The following is a 21,679-nucleotide window of genomic DNA, read 5'->3' as shown; positions in this document are numbered from 1 at the left end:
CAGACTGGCTTCTTTCACTTAGTAACATGTACCTAGGGCTCCTCTATGTCTTTTTGTGGATTGATAACTCATTTCTTTTTAGTACTTATATTTTATTGTCTGTATGTACCACAGTTATTTATTCATTCACCTACTGAAGGACGTGTTGGTTGCTTCCAAGTCTTGGCAGTTGTGAATAAAATGGATAGGAACTTTCATATTTAGGTTTTTGTGTAGACAAGGATTTCAACCAACTTAGGTAAATATCAAGGAGTGTGATTCTTGGATTATACAGTAAGAGTATGTTTAGTTTTGTAAGAAACTGCCAGACTGACTTCCAAAGTGACTGTAACCATTTTGCATTCCCATCAGCAGCGAATCAGAGTTCCTGTTACTCTACATCCTCTCAGCATTTGCGTTGTCAGAGTTTCAGATTTTGGCCATTCTAATAGTTGTGTAGTGGTATCTTGTTTTAATTTGCATTTCCCTAGTGACATATGATGTTGAGCATATTTTCATGTGCCTACCTGCCACCTTTATGTCTTTTATGGAGAGATGTCCCTTAATATATCAGATTATTGGTGCTCCTGAGGGCCTTAGTCGGTTAAGCATCTGACTCTTGATTGAGGCTCAGGTCATGATCTTAGGGAGTCATTAGATCAAGTCCAATGTAAGGCTTTGTGTTCAGCATGGAATCTTAGGATTCTTTCTCCCTCTCCCTCTGCCCCTCCTCCTTACAGGTGAGTACTCTCTCTCTCTCTCTAAATAAACAAATAAATAATAAAAATAATAAAATCAGATTGTTCATTTTCTTATTGTTAAATTTGAATAATTTTTTGTAAATTTTTGGTAATAGTACTTTATCAGATGTGCCTTTTGCAAATATTTTCTCCCATCTGTGGCTTGTCTTAATCTCTTGAAATTGTCTTTTGCAGAGCTCTCTGTTCTGTTCTGTTCTGTTCATTCATTTGTCTTTTTTTCCCCAATCTCATACTATCTTGATAACCATAGTTTTATTTATTTATTTATTTTTAAGATTTTATTTATTTATTTGACAGACAGAGATCACAAGTAGGCAGAGAGGCAGGCAGAGGAGTGAGAGGAGCCGGCTCCCCGCTGAGCAGAGAGCCCAACGCAGGGCTTGATCCCAGGACCCTGAGATCACGAACCAAGCCGAAGGTAGAGGCCCCAACCCACTGAGCCACCCAGGTGCCCCAATAACCATAGTTTTATAAAGCCTTGAAGTTAGGTAGTGTTAGTCTACTGACTTTGTTTTATTTACCTAAAAACATCTTCCTGTTTGTTCCAATACCTCTACCTCCTTCTTATTTCAGTGACCCCATACAGTCAATTCTTTTATCCTTCTTGCCCTTCTGAATCCTGTCCTGGCTACCTTTTCTGTCACTTCACTTTCTTTGTTTATTTGATGATCTGTATTTAAATTTGCAGTTAGTCAATTGCCTTTTTGTTATAATTTACACTTGGAAAGTCTCTTCTTTGAACACCTCTCACTCCTATCACAAAGAAGTGTCATAGAAAGTTCAGGAAAATCAACAAGTCTCCACAATAATAGCCTGAAATTCCCAAAAGTCCCACAGGTTTACATTAGGCACATTTTCCCATTCAGTTCACAGAACCTGATTTCTGGTCTCTGCCTGTCCATAGATGGAATGTTTTTCTTTCAGTCAACACTTGAACTGGCTAATTCCTGTTTAGAGTAGAGTAAGACTAGGCTCAGATCTAATTACTCCTACCTCCAAGCAGGCTGAGGTCTTTCTGTGTTTGGATTCAATCCTATTCACTTCCTTCATACTTTATCTATTGTACTGAGCTAAATAGCAGCAATAGTTCTGTCAGTTTTCTGATGACAAGAAAGGTTTATTAGCTTTTATATCCACTGACATTTATCCCAGGGTTGCTCAATTATGTGTGTATATTCAGGGCCTGATTTAAAATAGAGCTACTGAAAACCAACCAAATCTGGGTGATTTTGGAATGTCTAAATCACCCTCAGATTACTACCTGGTACTAATAAAGACAGACAAGTAGTCCAAGCTTTCAATGACAAACCTGCTGAAGTCTTATCATAACCTGTCTTACTTCTTCCAAGTAAGCACAAGTAAGGTGGGACATTTCTTTGTTTCTTATTCTGTTTATGTTTCAATTCAATTTGAATTCCCGAGTAGCTTGGAGAAAGTAATTTGAAGTGACCTATATACTTCTCCATCCATTTTTATACTTTTTATTACATTTCAACCAAACATTTTTTCTGCTTTTATGGAATTAAAACAATTATACAATTTCAAAGCAGAGAATAAAGTAAAGCAATATTTATTGTGACTACCTACTATGCCCCAGGCTCTTAGCTAAGCACTCTGGTTCCATTAACTCATTTTATTTTTATGAGAGCCCTAAGAGGGGCAAGATTTTAAGATTTAGAACAAAAATGAAACAAAAAAAAATCTGAAGCACAACTGTGATATTCTTAGTGTTGGTGCCGTCTTCCTTCATAGAGAAATGTGAGCAATGGCAGTCGTATATTTTGCAAATGCAGAATTCTTTTAAAGCAATGTAGTGATTCTTTACTATTATCTGGCCAAAATTACCCTGAAATGAGGTTTCTCACAAGGTCATTTTATTTTAAGTTTTATTCATTTATGAGAACGGAATTTATTAACATTTAAACAATTGAGAAACTAGGAGACTGGAAGAGTAGAGATGGATGAAGATGGAGGAAAAAAGAGAAAACAAATTTTTGTTCGTTTGTTTAGGGAAGTTGGTTGCTTCCAAGTCTTGGCAGTTGTGAATAAAATTGATATGAACTTTCATATTTAGGTTTTTGTGTAGACAAAGATTTCAGTGAACTTGGATAAATACCAACGAGTGTGATTCCTGGATTATATGGTAAGAGTATGTTTAGTTTCGTAAGAAACTGCCAGACTGACTTCCAGAGTGACTGTAACCATTTTGGTTCAATTGAATTTCAGACTGAAGCATTTTGGTTCAAATTTGAATTCCATTCAAATTTAGATTTGAAATTTTGGAGGGCCAGCAGTATATACACTCAGAAGTGTATGCATGCAAACATACATGAGTGAATTATTTTGGGGAGGGATTAGTAATCAACCTATCTATCTGTCTGTCTATCTATCTACCAACCTGTCTATCAGTTTATCTGTCCACCTATTTATGTATCACTGAAAATCTTCAACAGTATGGTAACTGAAGTTAAGAAACAATTGCTCTGAGGGGCACCTGGGTGGCTCAGTGGTTAAGCCGCTGCCTTCGGCTCAGGTCATGATCTCAGTGTCCTGGGATCAAGCCCCGCATCGGGCTCTCTGCTCAGCGGGGAGCCTGCTTCCTCCTGCCTCTCTGCCTGCTTGTGATCTCTCTCTGTCAAATAACTAAATAAAATCTTAAAAAAAAAAAAAAAAAAAGAAACAATTGCTCTGAGTCATGGAACTGAAATGCTCAAATAGGGGATGAAATTACTAAGTCACTGCAACCTTGGGTAAATGTTTTACCTCACCTGCTATCAATTTCTTCATTTGTAAATTGAATGGCTTTAAAATATCCTCTCCGAGGACCTTCTTTACTCAAACATTTTGTGATCTTTAAAATTTTCAGTTTTGTCTACATTTTATCCAGTTGTTAATTATTAGGGATATGACTAGTTAATAGAAAAATTCCTAGAAGAAAAATCTAGGAATTACCTTAACCTACAAAGGTAAATCAGTCCTTTAATACTGAAACAGAAAAATCAGTCCTTTAAAAGCCAGTGAACCTTGTAGTTTCTTATGAAGTAATTTTTGTTCCTTTGATATTTACATCTATTTTCATGGTTTCTTTGTTTTTATATTTCTGAGCAGATTTCAATCATATGAGACTTTAGGGATTTTTCTAAAGAAGTGTTTCAAATCTTTTAATAAGTTCTGTTTGTGAAAAACTTCATTTAAAACTGGAATTATTGAAATTAATGTTAAACCTCTGTAGATATATTTCTCAGCAGATGGGAGAATACTTAGGCTATTAAACCTAATTTATGAATCACTATCTAGGGTAATGAGACTTTAATGTTCTTTTCAATTTTTCCATTAATTCAAAGTGTCCAGGGCTTTCAGATAAGCTATTTTGGTATAATCACTATGGGATAAATATGACTCTGTTGCTATGGAAAACTTATTTCTTAAATGTTTTTTCCCTTCTGTATTGAGATCGCTAATTCCTTTTGCTAACTCTCATAATCTTATATACCAAAATATATAAGTATTCTAATTTTAAATTCTATTATGAATATTAGTATACAAAATATGTATCAGATATTGAAAATGAAAAAGAAATAAAATTTTAGCTTTCTTTAAGGTATCTTAATACTGTTGCTACCAAGAATCAGAGCCCATTATTAATTCTATAAACTAATGAATCATTTATATGTCATGATCCAAAATATAATGGTCTGATTTATATAATTTGATGGAAAAATTGGAAAATTGAACTTTAAACATGGAAGTCTGGAAAAATTGGAAAATTGAACTTTAAATATGGAAGTTATGGTTTCTAGAAGTGGTGCATGTCTCAAAATGCTTAATACTACAAGATGCTCCAAGAAAATTAGTTTGAGAAACACTTTCTCAGAGACTCAGCTGGTATATTATGTATATGTCTTGCAATTAAGAAAGCTGTTTAATCTAGTTTAATATAATACCTTACTAACTTGATCTTAAAACAGTTATTTTCATTGTTGAGATAGTAGTCTATTTTGGAAATCGTCCTACCAAACTCATTTTGAGAAAAAAATGCACTATGTCAGTAATCCAAATTTCTGTCATGACATAATTTCCAGTGTACTCCTATAAGGATCTGTAAGTATTTTAATCAAACAGTTGAACATACCTTTAAAAGGTGAACAAGTAGAATTATATCTCTATTTCTTATCTGCCAATCACAGAATATGAATGGTTTCCAAAAATATAGCCAGAAGTTTGAATATAATTTTTTGAGGATAATTTGACAACTGATAGACTGATAACTGAAATATCCTCCCAATGAAAAGTCCATAAAAAACATTTGGAAACCATAAGAGATTAACATCCATAATATATGAAGAACTCGCACAATTCCATAGCAAAACAAAAACAAAAACAAAACAATCTGATTTAAAATTGGCAAAGTATCTGAATAGATATTTTTCCAAAGAAGACATACAAATAGTCAACAAGGGGGTGCCTGGGTGGCTCAGTGGGTTAAGCCGCTGCCTTCGGCTCAGGTGATGATCTCAGGGTCCTGGGATCGAGTCCCACATCGGGCTCTCTGCTCAGCAGGGAGCCTGCTTCCTCCTCTCTCTCTCTCTGCCTGCCTCTCTGCCTACTTGTGATCTCTCTCTGTCGAATAAAAAAACAAAACAAAAAAAACACAAATAGTCAACAAGCACATGAAAAAATGCTCAGCATCACTAATCATCAGATAAATGCAAAACAACACCACAATGAGATACCACTTCACACCTGTTATAAAGGTTGTTATCAAAAAGACAAGAGATAACAAATGCTGGCTAGGATGTGAAGAAAAGGGAATGTTTGTGTGCTGTTGGTGAAAGTGTAAATTGGCATAACAACTATGGAAAATCTCCACTGTTGATTTTTCTTGAAAAATTAGAAATAAAACTATAATATCATCCAAGAATCCCACTTCTGGACATTTATCTGAAGAAAAGGAAAGCAGTATATTGTAGACATATCTGCACTCTCATGTTTATTACAGCATTATTCACAGTAGCCAAAGCATAGAAACATCTTAAATGTCTATCAATGGATAAATGAATAAAGAAAATGTAGTACATATATATCGTGTATATATATACATACATGCAGAGTATATACATACTATATTTCATATATATAACAGATTTTTTTCAGCCATGAGAAAAACCGAAGGAAATACCCCCCACGTGAGAACATGGATGAAATTGAGGGAATTATGCTAAGTGAAATAAGTCAGAGAAAGACAAATACTTACATTGCTTATATGTAGAATCCAAAAAAAAGTGAACTCCTAGGAGCAGAGAATATAACAGTGGTTGCCAATGGCCAGGAAATGGAGGAAATGAGGAGATATTGTTCAAAGTGTACGAACTTCTAGTTGTAAGATAAATATGTTCTGTGGATCTAATGCAAACCAGCTATAACCATAACTGATGATATTGTACTGTATACCCAAAAGTTGCTAAAAGACTTTTCTTAAACATTCTCTCCATTAAAAAAAAAAGTAGCAACAACAAAGTGGTAATTACATGAGTTGAAGGATGCATTAACTAACTTTATTGTGGTAAACATTTTACAATATATCCATTTACCAAATTATCACATTGTCAACCTTAAACTTATACAATGTTATATGTCAATTATATCTCAATAATGCTAAGAAAAATACTAATTAAAAAGCATTTTGATTTCACATACCCAAGTTGTGGACTGAATGTTTGTGTTCCCCTAAAATTTATAATTTGAAATCCTAACCTCCAGTGTGACATTAGGTGGTTGAACATTTGGGAGGTGATTAGGTCTTGAGGATGGCACTGACATGAATGGGATTAGTGCCCATATAAAGAGATTCTAGAGAGCTCTCTTCCCATCTGGGGACACAGAAAGAAGGCATTCAATTTGAAAATCACACTTTGAGACTGAGATTATATGATTAGACTGAAAAAAAAGCACAGCTATGTGCCATTTATAAGAAAAATGTCTAAAACATAAGGGCAAGTTGAAAGTACAAGGAAATTTTTTTTTCAAAAAGAGAGTACAAAGCAATCTACACATTTAATGCAATCCCTATCAAAATACCATCATTTTTTTTCAAAGAAATGGAACAAATAATCCTAAAATTTATATGGAACCAGGAAAGACCCTGAATAGCCAGAGGAATGTTAAAATAGAAAGCCAAAGTTGGTGGCACCACAATTCCAGACTTCAAGCTCTATTACAAAGCTGTCATCATCAAGACAGTAAGGTACTGGCACAAAACAGACACATATATCAATGGAACAGAATAGAGAGCCCAGAAATAGAAGAGAGCCCAGAAATAGACCCTCAGCTCTATGATCAACTAATCTTCAACAAAGCAGGAAAGAATGTCTAATGAGAAAAAGACAGTCTCTTCAACAAATGGTGTTGGGAAAATTGGACAGCCACATGTGGAAGAATGAAACTGGACCATTTCCTTATACCACACACAAAAAAAGGCTCAAAATGGATGAAAGATCTCAGTGTGAGACAGGAATCCACCAAAATCCTTGAGGAGAACACAGGGGGGCAACCTTTTCAACCTCAGCCACAGCAACTTCTTCCTAGAAACATCACCAAAGGCAAGGGAAGCAAGGACAAAAATGAACTATTGGGACTTCTTTAAGACCAAAAGCTCAAGAAATGGGCAGAGGACATGAACAGACATTTCTGCAAAGAAGACATCCAGATGGCCAACAGACACATGTAAAAATTCTCAACATCACTCAGCATCAGGGAAATACAAATCAAAACCACAATGATATACCACCTCACACCAGTCAGAATGGCTAAAATTAACAAATCAGGAAACGACATATTGGAGAGGATGCAGAGAAAGGAGAACCCTCCTACACTGTTGGTGGGAATGCAAACCGGTGAAGCCACTCTGGAAAACAGCATGTAAGTTCCTCAAAAAGTTGAAAATAGAGCTACCCTATGACCCAGCAATCGCACTACAGGGTATTTACCCTAAAGATATAAACGTAGTAATCTGAAGGGGCACATGTACCCGCATGTTTATAACAGCAGTGTCCACAATAGCCAAATTATGGAAAGAACCTAAATGTCCATTAACAGATGAATGGATAAGAAGATGTGGTATATGTATACAACAGAATACTATGCAGCCATCAAAAGAAATGAAATCTTGCCATTTGCGACAACGTGGATGGAACTAGAGGGTATTATGCTTAGTGAAATAAGTCAATCAGAGAAAGACAATTATCACATGATCTCCCTGATGTGAAGAATTTGAGAGGCAGAGTGGGGGTTTTGGGGGATAAGGAAGGAAAAAATGAAACAAGATGGGATCAGGAGGGAGACAAACCATAAGAGATTCTTAATCTCATGAAACAAACAGGGTTGCTGGGGGGAGGTGGATATAGGCAGGGTGGTTGGGTTATGGACATTGGGGAAGGTATGTGCTATGGTGAGTGCTGTGAACTGTGTAAACCTGATGATTTGCAGACCTGTACCCTTGGGACAAATAATACATTATATGTTAAAAAATAATTAATAAAATAAAAAAAGACTGTACAAGTGTAGAGAAATAAACATATATATGTTAGCACCAGGCTAGGTAGGCTTTAAGGCAAAATACATTACTGAAGATAAAAACAATAGCATGGGGTGCCTGGGTGGCTCAGTGGGTTAAAGCCTCTGCCTTTGGCTTAGGTCATGATCTCAGGGTCCTGGGATCGAACCCCGCATCGGGCTCTCTGCTCAGCAGGGGGCCTGCTTCCTCTTCTCTCTCTCTGCCTGCCTCTCTGCCTACTTGTGATCTCTCTCTGTCAAATAAATAAATAAAATCTTAAAAAAAAAACCAACAAAACAAAACAAAAAACCAATAGCAATATTATAATATTCTCAAGGAATAGTAACAATTCTAAACCTATAATGTACCTAACAAAATAGCCTCAAAATAATTGTTAGCTTCCCAGACAAGTGGACAAGAAAATAAACAAGCTTGTTCTAATTGACGTAGTGATGTGCTGGCACTCTTATTACTAATGCCAGATATTTTGTAAAGTGTAAAAATTTAACCTTAATAAGACTGAATGTTAAAAAAAAAAATATGGGCTCTTACAATCTTATGTTCCCACTTCCTAAAAAGTTTGAAGTGATTTAAGCACTGTAGGATTTTTGCCTAACTCTTTTGAGCTAGGATACTTTATTGTGCTATTTAGGAAAATATTGCTTGGGTGACTACTGTAAAGATGCTGTATTTACTCAAAATAGCATGCTTGCTCCTAATGAGGGATGGTAAGGGACCTTCTCCATTCCCAAGAACATGGAAGTAGAGAAATGAAATTGCCTCTCAGAGCTAATTATTAAATCAGTCCATACTGGATCAGAGAAGAGATATTCAAGAAATAACTTTAAATCAATCAGATAATGCATTAGGCATTATTTTAAAATGTTTTATATATGTATCCCCCACTTAAGTCTTACCCATGACCTAATTGAAGAAAAAGGGTTATCATGCAAAAGAATAACATGACCCTTTTAGGAAAGGAAAATTCATATGTAAATTTTCCCAATGTGTCCCTAGCACTCACCAGGAAAAAACTGCCTTGGTCAACAAACGTGAGTAGGTAGCCCTTGCTACATACTAGTGGGATAGCTTGAAAACTAGCCATCAAGAGGAGACAATTACCTTACTTCGCTCTGATTCCTTGCTTTTTGTGCATATAATTTGGCATCTTGAGTATACTCTACCTAGAGGAAAGCAATTCACTAATAAAGAAATTCAAGTCATAGTTGTATTGTCCTCTGAAAAGTAAGGATAACATCTTTTTTTAAATAAAATATTTCTTGCTTCTCTATCTGGTTATTGTGAGTCAGCTCTCCAGAGTGTGAGTCCTTCTGGATGTGCCAGAAATTTTTATTTGGCTTTTTAAGTTTTGCTTTAATTCTAGTTGACGTATAGTATTATATTACAAATGTGCCAGAAATTAAATTCCCAGTCCCAAGCTCAACCAGAATGAGAAGACAGCCCCAAGGTCTTACTGACTGCATGAACCTGTTGGGAATCCCGCAGATTCCTTTTTTTTTTTTTTAAAGATTTTATTTATTTATTTGACAGAGAGAGATCACAAGTAGGCAGAGAGGCAGGCAGAGAGAGAGAGGAGGAAGCAGGCTCCCTGCCGAGCAGAGAGCCCGATGTGGGACTTGATCCCAGGACCCTGAGATCATGACCTGAGCCGAAGGCAGCAGCTTAACCCACTGAGCCACCCAGGCGCCCCGGAATCCCGCAGATTCCTAAGAGACCATTGCGTTGATGTCCTATATTCCATTTGCACTGCAATGCTGATTACCCCAAGTACAGGCATGCCCTCGATCACCTTGTGTTTGGTCATTGGATGATTATAAATCAGTACCTTTTCCCTTACTGTTTTTCATAGATTTCACAAAAATACCTTGGACCTCCTACTTAGGTACAACAGAGTATTCTAAGGTGAAATAAAAATGTCCAGACCCTCAAACAGTTTATAGTGTAGCGAGGATTAAACAAGTAAGCAATGGTGTAAGACAACATTACTGCAAGGATTCTACAAGGGATATAGAAAATGGCTACGGGTTGAAAAATAGAAATCACCTCTGGTTGAGAGGATAGGTTTAATGGGTGAGGTAGTTTGTAAAACAACCTTGATAAATTGTGACTGCTAAAGTGACATTTTCAAAACCCAGTCTGTTTAGAATAAAACAATTTCTTCTCTGCAACACATTCTTAAAACCCTTTGGTGGCTTGGCAATTTTTTAGGAACAATGGCTAAAATATTTAGCATGCAGGCCTCTCTAACTTTGTCTTGTCCTGCCCTCTCTGCAGTCCAGCTCCCCTGGCCTTCTTCCCTCTTCTGTACACCACCATGCTCCCTCCTGCTTCATGCCACTGCCTCTGCCTCGAAACCCATTCCACCTGCCCTGTTGGCTGTATTTCCTATTTAGCTCTCAGAGGTCCTCTGAATTTAGGTTCAAAATTTATATTCTCAGACAAAAATCCACTTGTTGCATTTAAGTGAGATCTGCTGTCGTGGAGCACTTCCTTCCCAGGGCTTATGTTGGGCTTTTCACGTTCTAATTATACATGTATCTGTGTGATGATTTGATTACCATCTGAAGTCAAATACTTAAGACTGTAAACTAAAAAGGGATGGGAACTTACCTGCTTTTTTTTAAAAAAAAAAAGCAGTGAGTGCTTACTGACTTGCCTACTGTCACCCACCACCTGACATATGGTAACTGTGTGATAAATATTTGTTGAATAAATGACAAATGCAAACGAGAGAAGCTGTTTCAGACTATGGGCACAGCACAGATCAACATGCAGCAGGGAAAAGAACTGCCAAGTTCAAGGATGCAAGAAGTTATGTTTAAATTACAGATATTTTATTACTGAGTTCCAGGATATAAGAGAAAGAGTTAATGCCTCAGACAAGGGACTAATCCCCACTAAAAACTCCCATTACTACTGACTAGACACTCAACAACAAGAATAGTTTATTGTTAATCGAGTGGTGGGAAAAAAGTATAACAGAAGTCTAATAATACAGAGAAAAATTAGTAATGTATCAAAAATTGTTGTTAATTATAATGAAATATGGTCAAGACCAAGAACTAATGCAGAAGCAAAAACCTCAGCAGAAATGAAAAAAACACATTGAGAGTGTGATGACATTGTTAGTTTTTCAGAAAAGAATTGTGATCGTAGAGAAAACCATGGGTAGATATATTTTTTAATACACTTTAAAAAATTATTGAAGTAAAGTATTTGAGAAATTTTTAAACTATTGATGTAAAATTTACATATAGTGAAATGCACAGATCTTAAGGGTACAGTTCAGAGTCTTGACACAGTCACATGACTCGAATCCATACCATTTTAAAGACACAGACATTTTCTCTCATCCCACAAAAGTTCCTTCATGTTTCTTTCCAGTCAACCCCCTTTCCCACAGGAAACTACTGTTCGAAATCTAAAATCATAGAGTAGCTTGCCTATTGCAGATGTTCATGCAAATGAAGTTATGCACCAAAGGAATATAATTTTGTGTCTGGTTTCTCTTGCTCATCATAATGCTTTAAAGATTCATGCCTGTTGTTGCATACATCAGTCATTCCTTTGTGTTGCTTAATGGTGTTCTGTTGCCTGGCTATACATTACAAGACAATGTTTTGTTGTTGTTGTTATTGTGTATATGATGGTTTTAAATTTAATTTTCTAATTATTTTTTGCTAAAATTTAGAAAAACACCTTAGTTTTGTATTTGACCTATATTGGTATCCTGTATCCTTGTTTAATTCACTTATAAGATAGTTCTAGTATTTATATAGATTCCTTGGTATTTTCTAATAAACAATTGTATCATTGGGAGAGTGTTAGTTTTTTCTTTCTAATAGTTATGTTTTCTTTTTTTTTTTTTTCTTTCTTTCTTGCATTGCTACATTGGCTAGGACCTCAAGAAAGAAGAAACATGGTGAGAATGGATACTTTGCTTGTTTCCAATCCTAAGGAAAAAGTGTAGTTTTTTACCATCAAATATTTTGTAGCTCCAGGTGGTGTACCCTTTATCAGAGTCTATTCCTAATGTGTTAAAAAAAATTTTTTTTATTGTAATTAAGTGTTGGATTTTTTTCAAATGCTTTTCCTGCACCTATTGAGATGCAGATTTTTATTGAGATTAATTGATTTTCTACTATTGAACCAGCCTTGCTTTCCTATGAAAAGCTTCAGTTGGTTATGATATTTTTTTTTATACAATGCTGGACTTCAATTATTAATACTTTGTTAGAGGTTTTTGTGTCTATGTTCATGAGAGATACTGGTCTATAAAATACCATTTGTTATGGTCTTACCTAGTTTTAATATCAGGCTTTTTCTGACCTCATAAAATTGTTCCCTCTCCTTCTTCCTATATTTTCTGAAACAAAGGAAAGAAATGTATTTCTTCCTAATGTGCTAGTAGAATTTGTTAGAGAATCTAGATCAGAACTGTCTTCAAGTAAAAGCTTTTATTTCCAAACTCACACAGATATTGGGATATTCAGATTCTCTAACTTTTTTATATTTTGGCAACTTGTGTTCTTCCCCAAGAAATTTTTACATTTTACCCGAGTTGTCTCATTTTTTAGCAGAAAATTTCAAATAATAATTACCCTATTATTTATTTAATGTCTGAAGTTTCCCTAGTGATACTCTTTCATTCCTGATATTAATGTTTTTTTCTCCCTCTCTAATTTTTTTCCCAATTTATTTATTTTCAGAAAAACAGTATTCATTATTTTTTCACCACACCCAGTGCTCCATGCAAACTGTGCCCTCTATAATACCCACCACCTGGTACCCCAACCTCCCACCCCCCCGCCACTGCAAACCCCTCAGATTGTTTTTCAGAGTCCATAGTCTCTCATGGTTCATCTCCCCTTCCAATTTACCCAAAAGCACATACCCTCCCCAATGTCCATAACCCTACCCCCCTTCTCCCAACCCCCCTCCCCCCAGCAACCCACAGTTTGTTTCGTGAGATTAAGAGTCATTTATGGTTTGTCTCCCTCCCTATCCCATCTTGTTTCATGGATTCTTCTCCTACCCACTTAAGGCCCCATGTTGCATCACCACTCCCTCATATCAGGGAGATCATATGATATTTGTCTTTCTCCGCTTGACTTATTTCGCTAAGCATGATACGCTCTTGTTCCATCCACGTTGTCGCAAATGGCAAGATTTCATTTCTTTTGCTGGCTGCATAGTATTCCATTGTGTATATATACCACATCTTCTTTATCCATTCATCTGTTGATGGACATCTAGGTTCTTTCCATAGTTTGGCTATTGTGGACATTTCTGCTATAAACATTCGGGTGCACGTGCCCCTTCGGATCATGGGATTGAGGGAGAAAAACCATAAGTGACTCTTAATCTCACAAAACAAACTGAGGGTTGCTGGGGGGAGGGCCATTGGGGGAAGGGGGTGGGGTTATGGACATTGGGGAGGGTATGTGCTTTGGTGAGTGCTGTGAAGTGTGTAAACCTGGCGATTCACAGACCTGTACCCCTGGGGATAAAAATATATGTTTATAAAAAATTAAAAATTAAAAAAAAAGACTCTAGTTGAATTAAGATGGTCTTACTGTAACCCTCCTGAAGTTATCCTTCTAGAATTTTCAAATGAATTCCCAAGATATTCAGCAAGTTTTCTCCACTGTGGATAGTTCAAACTCCAGCTTTTTCCAGCACCATGTTATCTCCAGAATCATTCAACTCAGTCAACCAGTAACTGTTCTGCTCTAGTCCTTATAAAATGTGGCTCTGTGCATAGTATAAAAAAGTATTTGGCCCAAACTCTTTCTAGTGGCTCTCTATGTTGATTTTTGGTATTCCCTCTCTGAACATCTCTCTCCTATCTGGTACATTTGCAGGAAATTCCAGTTACCTTGGCAGCCCCAAACACTGATTTCTGTTTCCTTCATCCTGCATGATTGCTGCTTTCTTTTTGGACTCTGCTTCCCTCCACTTCCTTTTGGAAAGAGGACTTCCCAGGAGAAAATCAGAGTGAATGTGTAGCTTTCCTCATGCATTTCTCTTCTCTGGAGAATTTTATCCAGTTTTTTCCTGTTGTCCAATGCCTGAAAACAATTGTTTACATAGATTTTTCAGTTGCATAGTTGTTGATGATATTGTTCTATCATGACCAGAATTGAAAATGCAGATAGACTTTTTTTTCTCTCTCTGAAGAACTACATTACTGATCTTTACTTTTCAAGTTTTTATTTACATTCTAATTAGTTATCATATATGGTAAAATCAGTTTTGGGTGTAGACTTTAGTGATTCATCACTTATGTATAACACCCAGTGCTCATCATAATAAGTGCCCTCCTTAATACCCATCATCCACCTACCTCCCTCCATCAACCCTCAATTTGTATTCTATAGTTTGAGTCTTTTATGGTTTGTTTCCCTCTCTCTTTTTCTTCTCCTTCCCCTATGTTCATCTATTTTATTTCTTTAATCCCACATATGAGTGAAATCATATGGTGTTTGTCCTTACCTGATTGACTTATTTTGCTTAGCATACTACAGTCTAGCTCTATCCACACCATGCAAATGGCAAGATTTCACTCTTTTTGATGGCTGAATAATATTCCTGTGTGTGTGTGTGTGTGTGTGTGTGTGTGTGTGTGTGTAACATCTTTATTCAGTCATCGGTTGATGGACATTTGGGCCCTTTTTATAATTTGGCTATTGTTGATAATGTTGCTATAAACATTGGGGCATGTGTGCTCCTTCGAATCAGTATTTTTGTATCCTTTTGGTAAATACCTATTAGTGCAATTGCTGATGATTGGGTAGTTCTACTTTTAACTTTATGAGGAACCTCCATACTGTTTTCCAGAGTGTCTGATTCAGTTGGCATTCCCACCAATACTGTAAGAGAGTTTCCCTTTCTCCAAAACCCTGCCAACATCTGTTGCTTCCTGTGTTGTTAATTATAGTCATTCTGACAAGTGTGAGGTGGTATCTCATTGTGGTTTTGATTTGTATTTCCCTGATGATGAGTGATGTTGAGCATCTTTTCATGTGTCGGTTAGCATCTGGATTTCTTCTTTGGAAAAATGTTCATTCATGTCTTTTGCCCATTTCTTAACTGGCTTATTTGTTTTTTGGGTGTTGAGTTTGATATATTCTTTTTTTTTTTTACCAATTTATTTATTTTCAGAAAAACAGTATTCATTATTTTTTCACCACACCCAGTGCTCCATGCAAGCTGTGCCCTCTATAATACCCACCACCTGGTACCCCAACCTCCCACCCCCCCGCCACTTCAGACCCCTCAGACTGTTTTTCAGAGTCCATAGACTCTCATGGTTCACCTCCCCTTCCAATTTACCCAAATTCCCTACTCCTCTCTAACGCCCCTTGTCCTCCATGCTATTGGTTATGCTCCACAAATGAGTGAAACCATATGATAATTGACTCTCTCTGCTTGACTGATTTCACTCAGCATAATCTCTTCCAGTCCCGTCCATGTTGCTACAAAAGTTGGATATTCGTCCTTTCTGATGGAGGCATAATACTCCATAGTGTATATGGACCACATCTTCCTTATCCATTCATCCGTTGAAGGGCATCTTGGTTCTTTCCATAGTTTGGCGACTGTGGCCATTGCTGCTATAAACATTGGGGTACAGATGGCCCTTCTTTTCACGACATCTGTATCTTTGGGGTAAATACCCAGGAGTGCAATTGCAGGGTCGTAGGGAAGCTCTATTTTTAATTTCTTGAGGAATCTCCACACTGTTCTCCAAAGAGGCTGCACCAACTTGCATTCCCACCAACAGTGTAAGAGGGTTCCCCTTTCTCCACATCCTCTCCAACACATGTTGTTTCCTGTTTTGTTAATTTTGGCCATTCTAACTGGTGTAAGGTGATATCTCAATGTGGTTTTAATTTGAATCTCCCTGAGGGCTAATGATGATGAGCATTTTTTCATGTGTCTGATAGCCATTTGTATTTCTTGATTGGAGAAGTGTCTGTTCATATCTTCTGCCCATTTTTTGATGTGTTTGTCTGTTTCGTGTGGGTTGAGTTTGAGGAGTTCATTATAGATCCTGGATATCAACCTTTTGTCTGTACTGTCATTTGCAAATATCTTCTCCCATTCCGTGGGTTGCCTCTTTGTTTTTTTGACTGTTTCCTTTGCTGTGCAGAAGCTTTTGATTTTGATGAAGTCCCAGAAGTCTATTTTCGCTTTTGTTTCCTTTGCCTTTGGAGACGTATCTTTAAAGAAGTTGCTGTGGCTGATATCGAAGAGATTACTGCCTATGTTCTCCTCTAAGATTCTGATAGATTCCTGTCTCACGTTGAGGTCTTTTATCCATTTTGAGTTGATCTTTGTGTACGGTGTAAGAGAATGGTCGAGTTTCATTCTTCTACATATGGCTGTCCAGTTTTCCCAGCACCATTTATTGAAGAGACTGTCTTTTTTCCACTGTATATTTTTTCCTGTTTTGTCGAAGATTAATTGACCATAGAGTTGAGGGTCCATATCAGGGCTCTCTACTCTGTTCCACTGGTCTATGTGTCTGTTTTTATGCCAGTACCATGCTGTCTTGGTGATCACAGCTTTGTAATAAAGCTTGAAATCAGGTAAGGTGATGCCGCCAGCTTTATTTTTGTTTTTCAACGTTTCCTTAGCGATTCGGGGTCTCTTCTGATTCCATACAAATTTTTGGATTATTTGCTCCAGCTCTTTGAAGAATGCCGGTGGAATTTTGATCGGAATGGCATTAAAAGTATAGATTGCTCTAGGCAGTATAGACATTTTAACGATGTTTATTCTTCCGATCCAAGAGCATGGAATGGTCTTCCATCTTTTTGTGTCTTCTTCAATTTCTTTCATAAGTGTTCTATAGTTCCTCAAGTATAGATCCTTTACCTCTTTAGTTAGGTTTATTCCCAGGTATCTTATGGTTCTTGGTGCTATAATAAATGGAATCGATTCTCTAATTTCCCTTTCTGTATTTTCCTTGTTAGTGTATAAGAAAGCCACTGATTTCTGCACATTGACTTTGTATCCTGCCACGCTGCTGAATTGCTGTATGAGTTCTAGTAGTTTGGGGGTGGAGTCTTTTGGGTTTTCCATATAAAGAATCATGTCATCTGCGAAGAGAGAGAGTTTGACTTCTTCATTACCAATTTGGATACCTTTTATTTCTCTCTGTTGTCTGATTGCTGTTGCTAGGACTTCTAATACTATGTTGAACAAGAGTGGTGAAAGTGGGCATCCTTGTCTTGTTCCTGATCTCAACGGGAAGGCTGCAAGCTTTTTCCCATTGAGGATGATATTTGCTGTGGGTCTTTCATAGATAGATTTGATGAGGTTCAGGAATGTTCCCTCTATCCCTATACTTTGAAGCGTTTTAATCAGGAACGGATGTTGGATTTTGTCAAATGCTTTTTCTGCATCAATTGAGAGGACCATGTGGTTCTTCTCTCTTCTCATATTAATTTGTTGTATCACATTGATTGATTTACGAATGTTGAACCATCCTTGTAGCCCAGGGATGAATCCCACCTGATCATGGTGGATAATCTTTTTAATGTGTTGTTGGATCCTGTTGGCTAGGATCTTGTTGAGAATCTTAGCATCCATATTCATCAGTGATATTGGTCTGAAATTCTCCTTTTTGGTATGGTCCTTGCCTGGTTTGGGGATCAGGGTAATGCTGGCTTCATAGAAAGAGTCTGGAAGTTTTCCTTCTGCTTCAATTTTTTGAAACAGCTTCAGGAGAATAGGTGTTATTTCTTCTTGGAAGGTTTGGTAGAATTCCCCAGGGAATCCGTCAGGTCCTGGGCTCTTGTTTTTTGGGAGATTTTTGATCACTGCTTCAATCTCGTTATTAGATATCGGTCTATTCAGGTTGTCGATTTCTTCCTGGTTCAATTTTGGTAGTTTATATTTTTCCAGGAATGCATCCATTTCATCTAGGTTGCTAAGCTTATTGGCATATAACTGTTCGTAGTAACTTCTGATGATTGTTTCTACTTCCTTGGTGTTAGTTGTGATCTCTCCCCTTTCATTCATAATTTTATGAATTTGGGATTTCTCTCTTTTCTTTTGGATTAGTGTAGCCAGTGGCTTATCGATCTTATTGATTCTTTCAAAAAACCAGCTTCTAGTTTCATTGATACGTTCTACTGTATCTCTGGTTTCTCCCTCATTGATCTCAGCTCTAATCTTGATGATTTCCCTTCTTATGTGTGGAGTTGGTTTGATTTGTTGTTGATCCTCCAGTTCTTTAAGGTGTAGAGACAGCTGGTGTGTTCTGGATTTTTCAATTTTTTTGAGCAAGGCTTGGATGGCTATATATTTTCCCCTTAGGACCGCCTTTGCTGTATCCCATAGGTTTTGGACCGAAGTGTCTTCATTCTCATTGGTTTCCATGAATTGTTTCAGTTCTTCTTTGATCTCCTGGTTGATCCAAGCATTCTTAAGCAAGGTGGTCTTTAGCTTCCAGGTGTTTGAGTTCCTTCGGAACTTTTCCTTGTGATTGAGCTCCAGTTTCAAAGCATTGTGATCTGAGAATATGCAGGGAATAATCTCAGTCTTTTGGTATCGGCTGAGTCCTGATTTGTGACCCAGTATGTGGTCTATTCTGGAGAAGGTTCCGTGTGCACTTGAGAAGAATGAGTATTCTGCTGTTTTAGGGTGGAATGTTCTGTATATATCTATGAGGTCCATCTGGTCCAATGTGTCATTCAATGCTCTTGTTTCTTTATTGATTTTCTGCTTCGATGATCTGTCTAATTCTGAAAGAGGCGTGTTAAGATCACCTACTATTAGTGTATTCATATCAATATGACTCTTTATCTTGATTAACAGTTTTCTTAAGTAATTGGCTGCTCCCATATTGGGAGCATAGATATTTACAATTGTTAGATCATCTTGGTGGATAGTCCCTTTAAGGATTATGTAGTGTCCTTCTGTATCTCTGACTACAGTCTTTAGTTTGAAGTCTAATTTATCTGATATGAGAATCGCTACCCCAGCCTTCTTTTGAGTCCCATTGGCATGAAAGATGCTTCTCCACCCCTTCACTTTCAGTCTGCGTGTATCTTTAGGTTCAAAATGGGTCTCTTGTAGACAGCATATGGATGGGTCCTGTCGTTTTATCCAATCTGCAACCCTGTGCCGTTTTATGGGTGCATTTAGGCCATTCACATTGAGAGTGATTATTGATAGATACGTTTTTATTGACATCGAGTTACCTTTGAAGTCTTTCTTTCTGTAGACTGTCTCTATATTTCTGTTCAATGCTATTCTTGGGATTTTTCCTCTTTTATAGAACCCCCCTTAATATTTCCTGCAGTATCGGCTTGGTGGTTGCATAGTCTTTTAAGTCTTGCCGGTCTTGGAAACTCTTTATCTCTCCATCCATTTTGAATGTCAGTCTTGCTGGATAAAGTATTCTTGGTTGCATGTTCTTCTCATTTAGTGCCCTGAATATATCTTGCCAGCCTCTTCTGGCTTGCCAGGTCTCTGTGGACAGGTCTGACGTTATTCTGATGGGCTTCCCTCTGTAAGTAAGGAGACTCTTTGCCCTGGCAGCTTTCAAGAGATTATACCTACAATTATAATTTCTCAATTTGACTATCAGGTGTCGTGATGTTTTTTTGGAGTGTATAATCTTGGGTGGAGACCGTTCAGCCTCTAGTACATGAACGCTGGTTTCATTCGCGAGATTCGGAAAGTTTTCATGAAGGACTTGTTCCACGACATCTTCTAGACTTCTTTCTTTCTCCTCCCCTTCAGGAATTCCAATAATTCTGACGTTGGAACGCTTCATGGCATCACTTATTTCCCTAATTCTGCTTTCGTGGGATCTAAGCTGTTTGTTCCAGGCTTCCTCCTGATCCTTTCTCTCTATCTGTTTGTCTTCCAGATCACTAATTCTATCTTCTGTCTCAGTTACCCTAGCTTTGAGAGAGTTTAGATTGGATTGGAACTCATTGAGAGCATTGTGGACCTCCTCCCTGGTAGCTTTAAGCTCCGCCCTAACATTGTGAACATCCTGTCTGGTCGCTTTCAGTTCGGCTCTAATCAATTCTGTTTGGTCATCCATGGCTTTCTCCAACCTAGCTATTGCCTGGATAATTGTTAGCCTGAATTCTCTTTCCGACATATTGTCTATGTTGATAGCCGTTAGCTCTGTTGCGGAAGGTCCATCCTCTGTATTTTTCTTCTGTTGGGCATTCCTCCTCCTAGTCATTTTGGTGGGAGAAGACTGAACAGATGTAGCTGGATGTATCAACTCTGGTGCAGTCAAGGTGCACCCTGGAACACTTCCTGATCTCCGTCTCAGAAGCCTCAGTCTGGGTGCAGAAGCTGAATAAATTCCCCCTTGGACGCTGGCAGTGCAGGTTCCAAGTTAAAGACCCTGGGGGCGCAGGATCTTTTGCTCGTCCCCAAAGCCAAGGCAGTGGCAGCTGTCTGGGAGCTCCTGACCGCCAGAGAGGTTCCAAGCAGCGATCGCACACTGAGATTTTGCCGCTGGCCGGGGCTGGGAGTGCCCGGCTTGCGCGCACCTCTTTTCAGAGGCGGCTGTGGGTCGGGCACGTCTGGGGCACTGAGAACGGGGCGCTGGTCCGTAAGCCGCAGGCTGGGCTTTTGCGAGCCTCTGTCCAGGGAAGAGTTTCGCGGGCGCGCGGCTTAGACTTTGAAACAATGGCCCGGGTCAAGAAGCGCCCCAGGGCCTTAGAAACCCAGGAGAGCTGGAGCGACGTGCACGCGCATCTCAAGCTTTGTGGTAGGGCTAGCGCGCGTTCTGCAGACCGGCTCCCATCCCCTCACAGGAGCCGGAACCCCGCGCTCTGGGGCACGCTGGCGGCTTAGGGACCAGGAGCCGGTTTCTCCGCCGCACTCTCTCTGCCTCCGCGCCGGGGAGGCCGTCTGGGACCGGGGACTCAAGCCCCTGTCCCTAGCCGCCCCCGCGATCCTTTGCTCTTTTGGAGTGCCTTCAACCAGTCTCCGAGTTAATGCTGGTCCCCAGACGCAGGGCACTCTCGCTCGTATCGGGGTATTACTTTTGCACAGGTCGCCTCTGGTGGCTCCCTCCCCCTTTTGTTTATCTTCCGATATCAGTCAGCTGTTCCCATTCCGCTTTACCTGCTCACTGGCGTCTTCTGCCCCTGTAGAGATCCAGACGTGTATAATTCTGATCTCAGGCTGATTTCATGGGTGATCAGAGTTCTTTGGTAGGTAATCAGCTCACTTTGGGGTACCAGCTGAAAAGACGCCTCTTCCTAGTACCCCGCCATCTTGTCCCCCTCCCTTGTTATTCGAGTTTGATATATTCTTTATAGATTTTGGATACTAACCCTTTATCTGGTATGTCATTTGCAAATATCGTTTCCCATTC

Source organism: Neovison vison, chromosome 11 (assembly GCF_020171115.1).
Source record: "Neovison vison isolate M4711 chromosome 11, ASM_NN_V1, whole genome shotgun sequence".
NCBI lineage: Eukaryota > Metazoa > Chordata > Mammalia > Carnivora > Mustelidae > Neogale > Neogale vison.
This window is presented reverse-complemented; position numbering follows the sequence as displayed.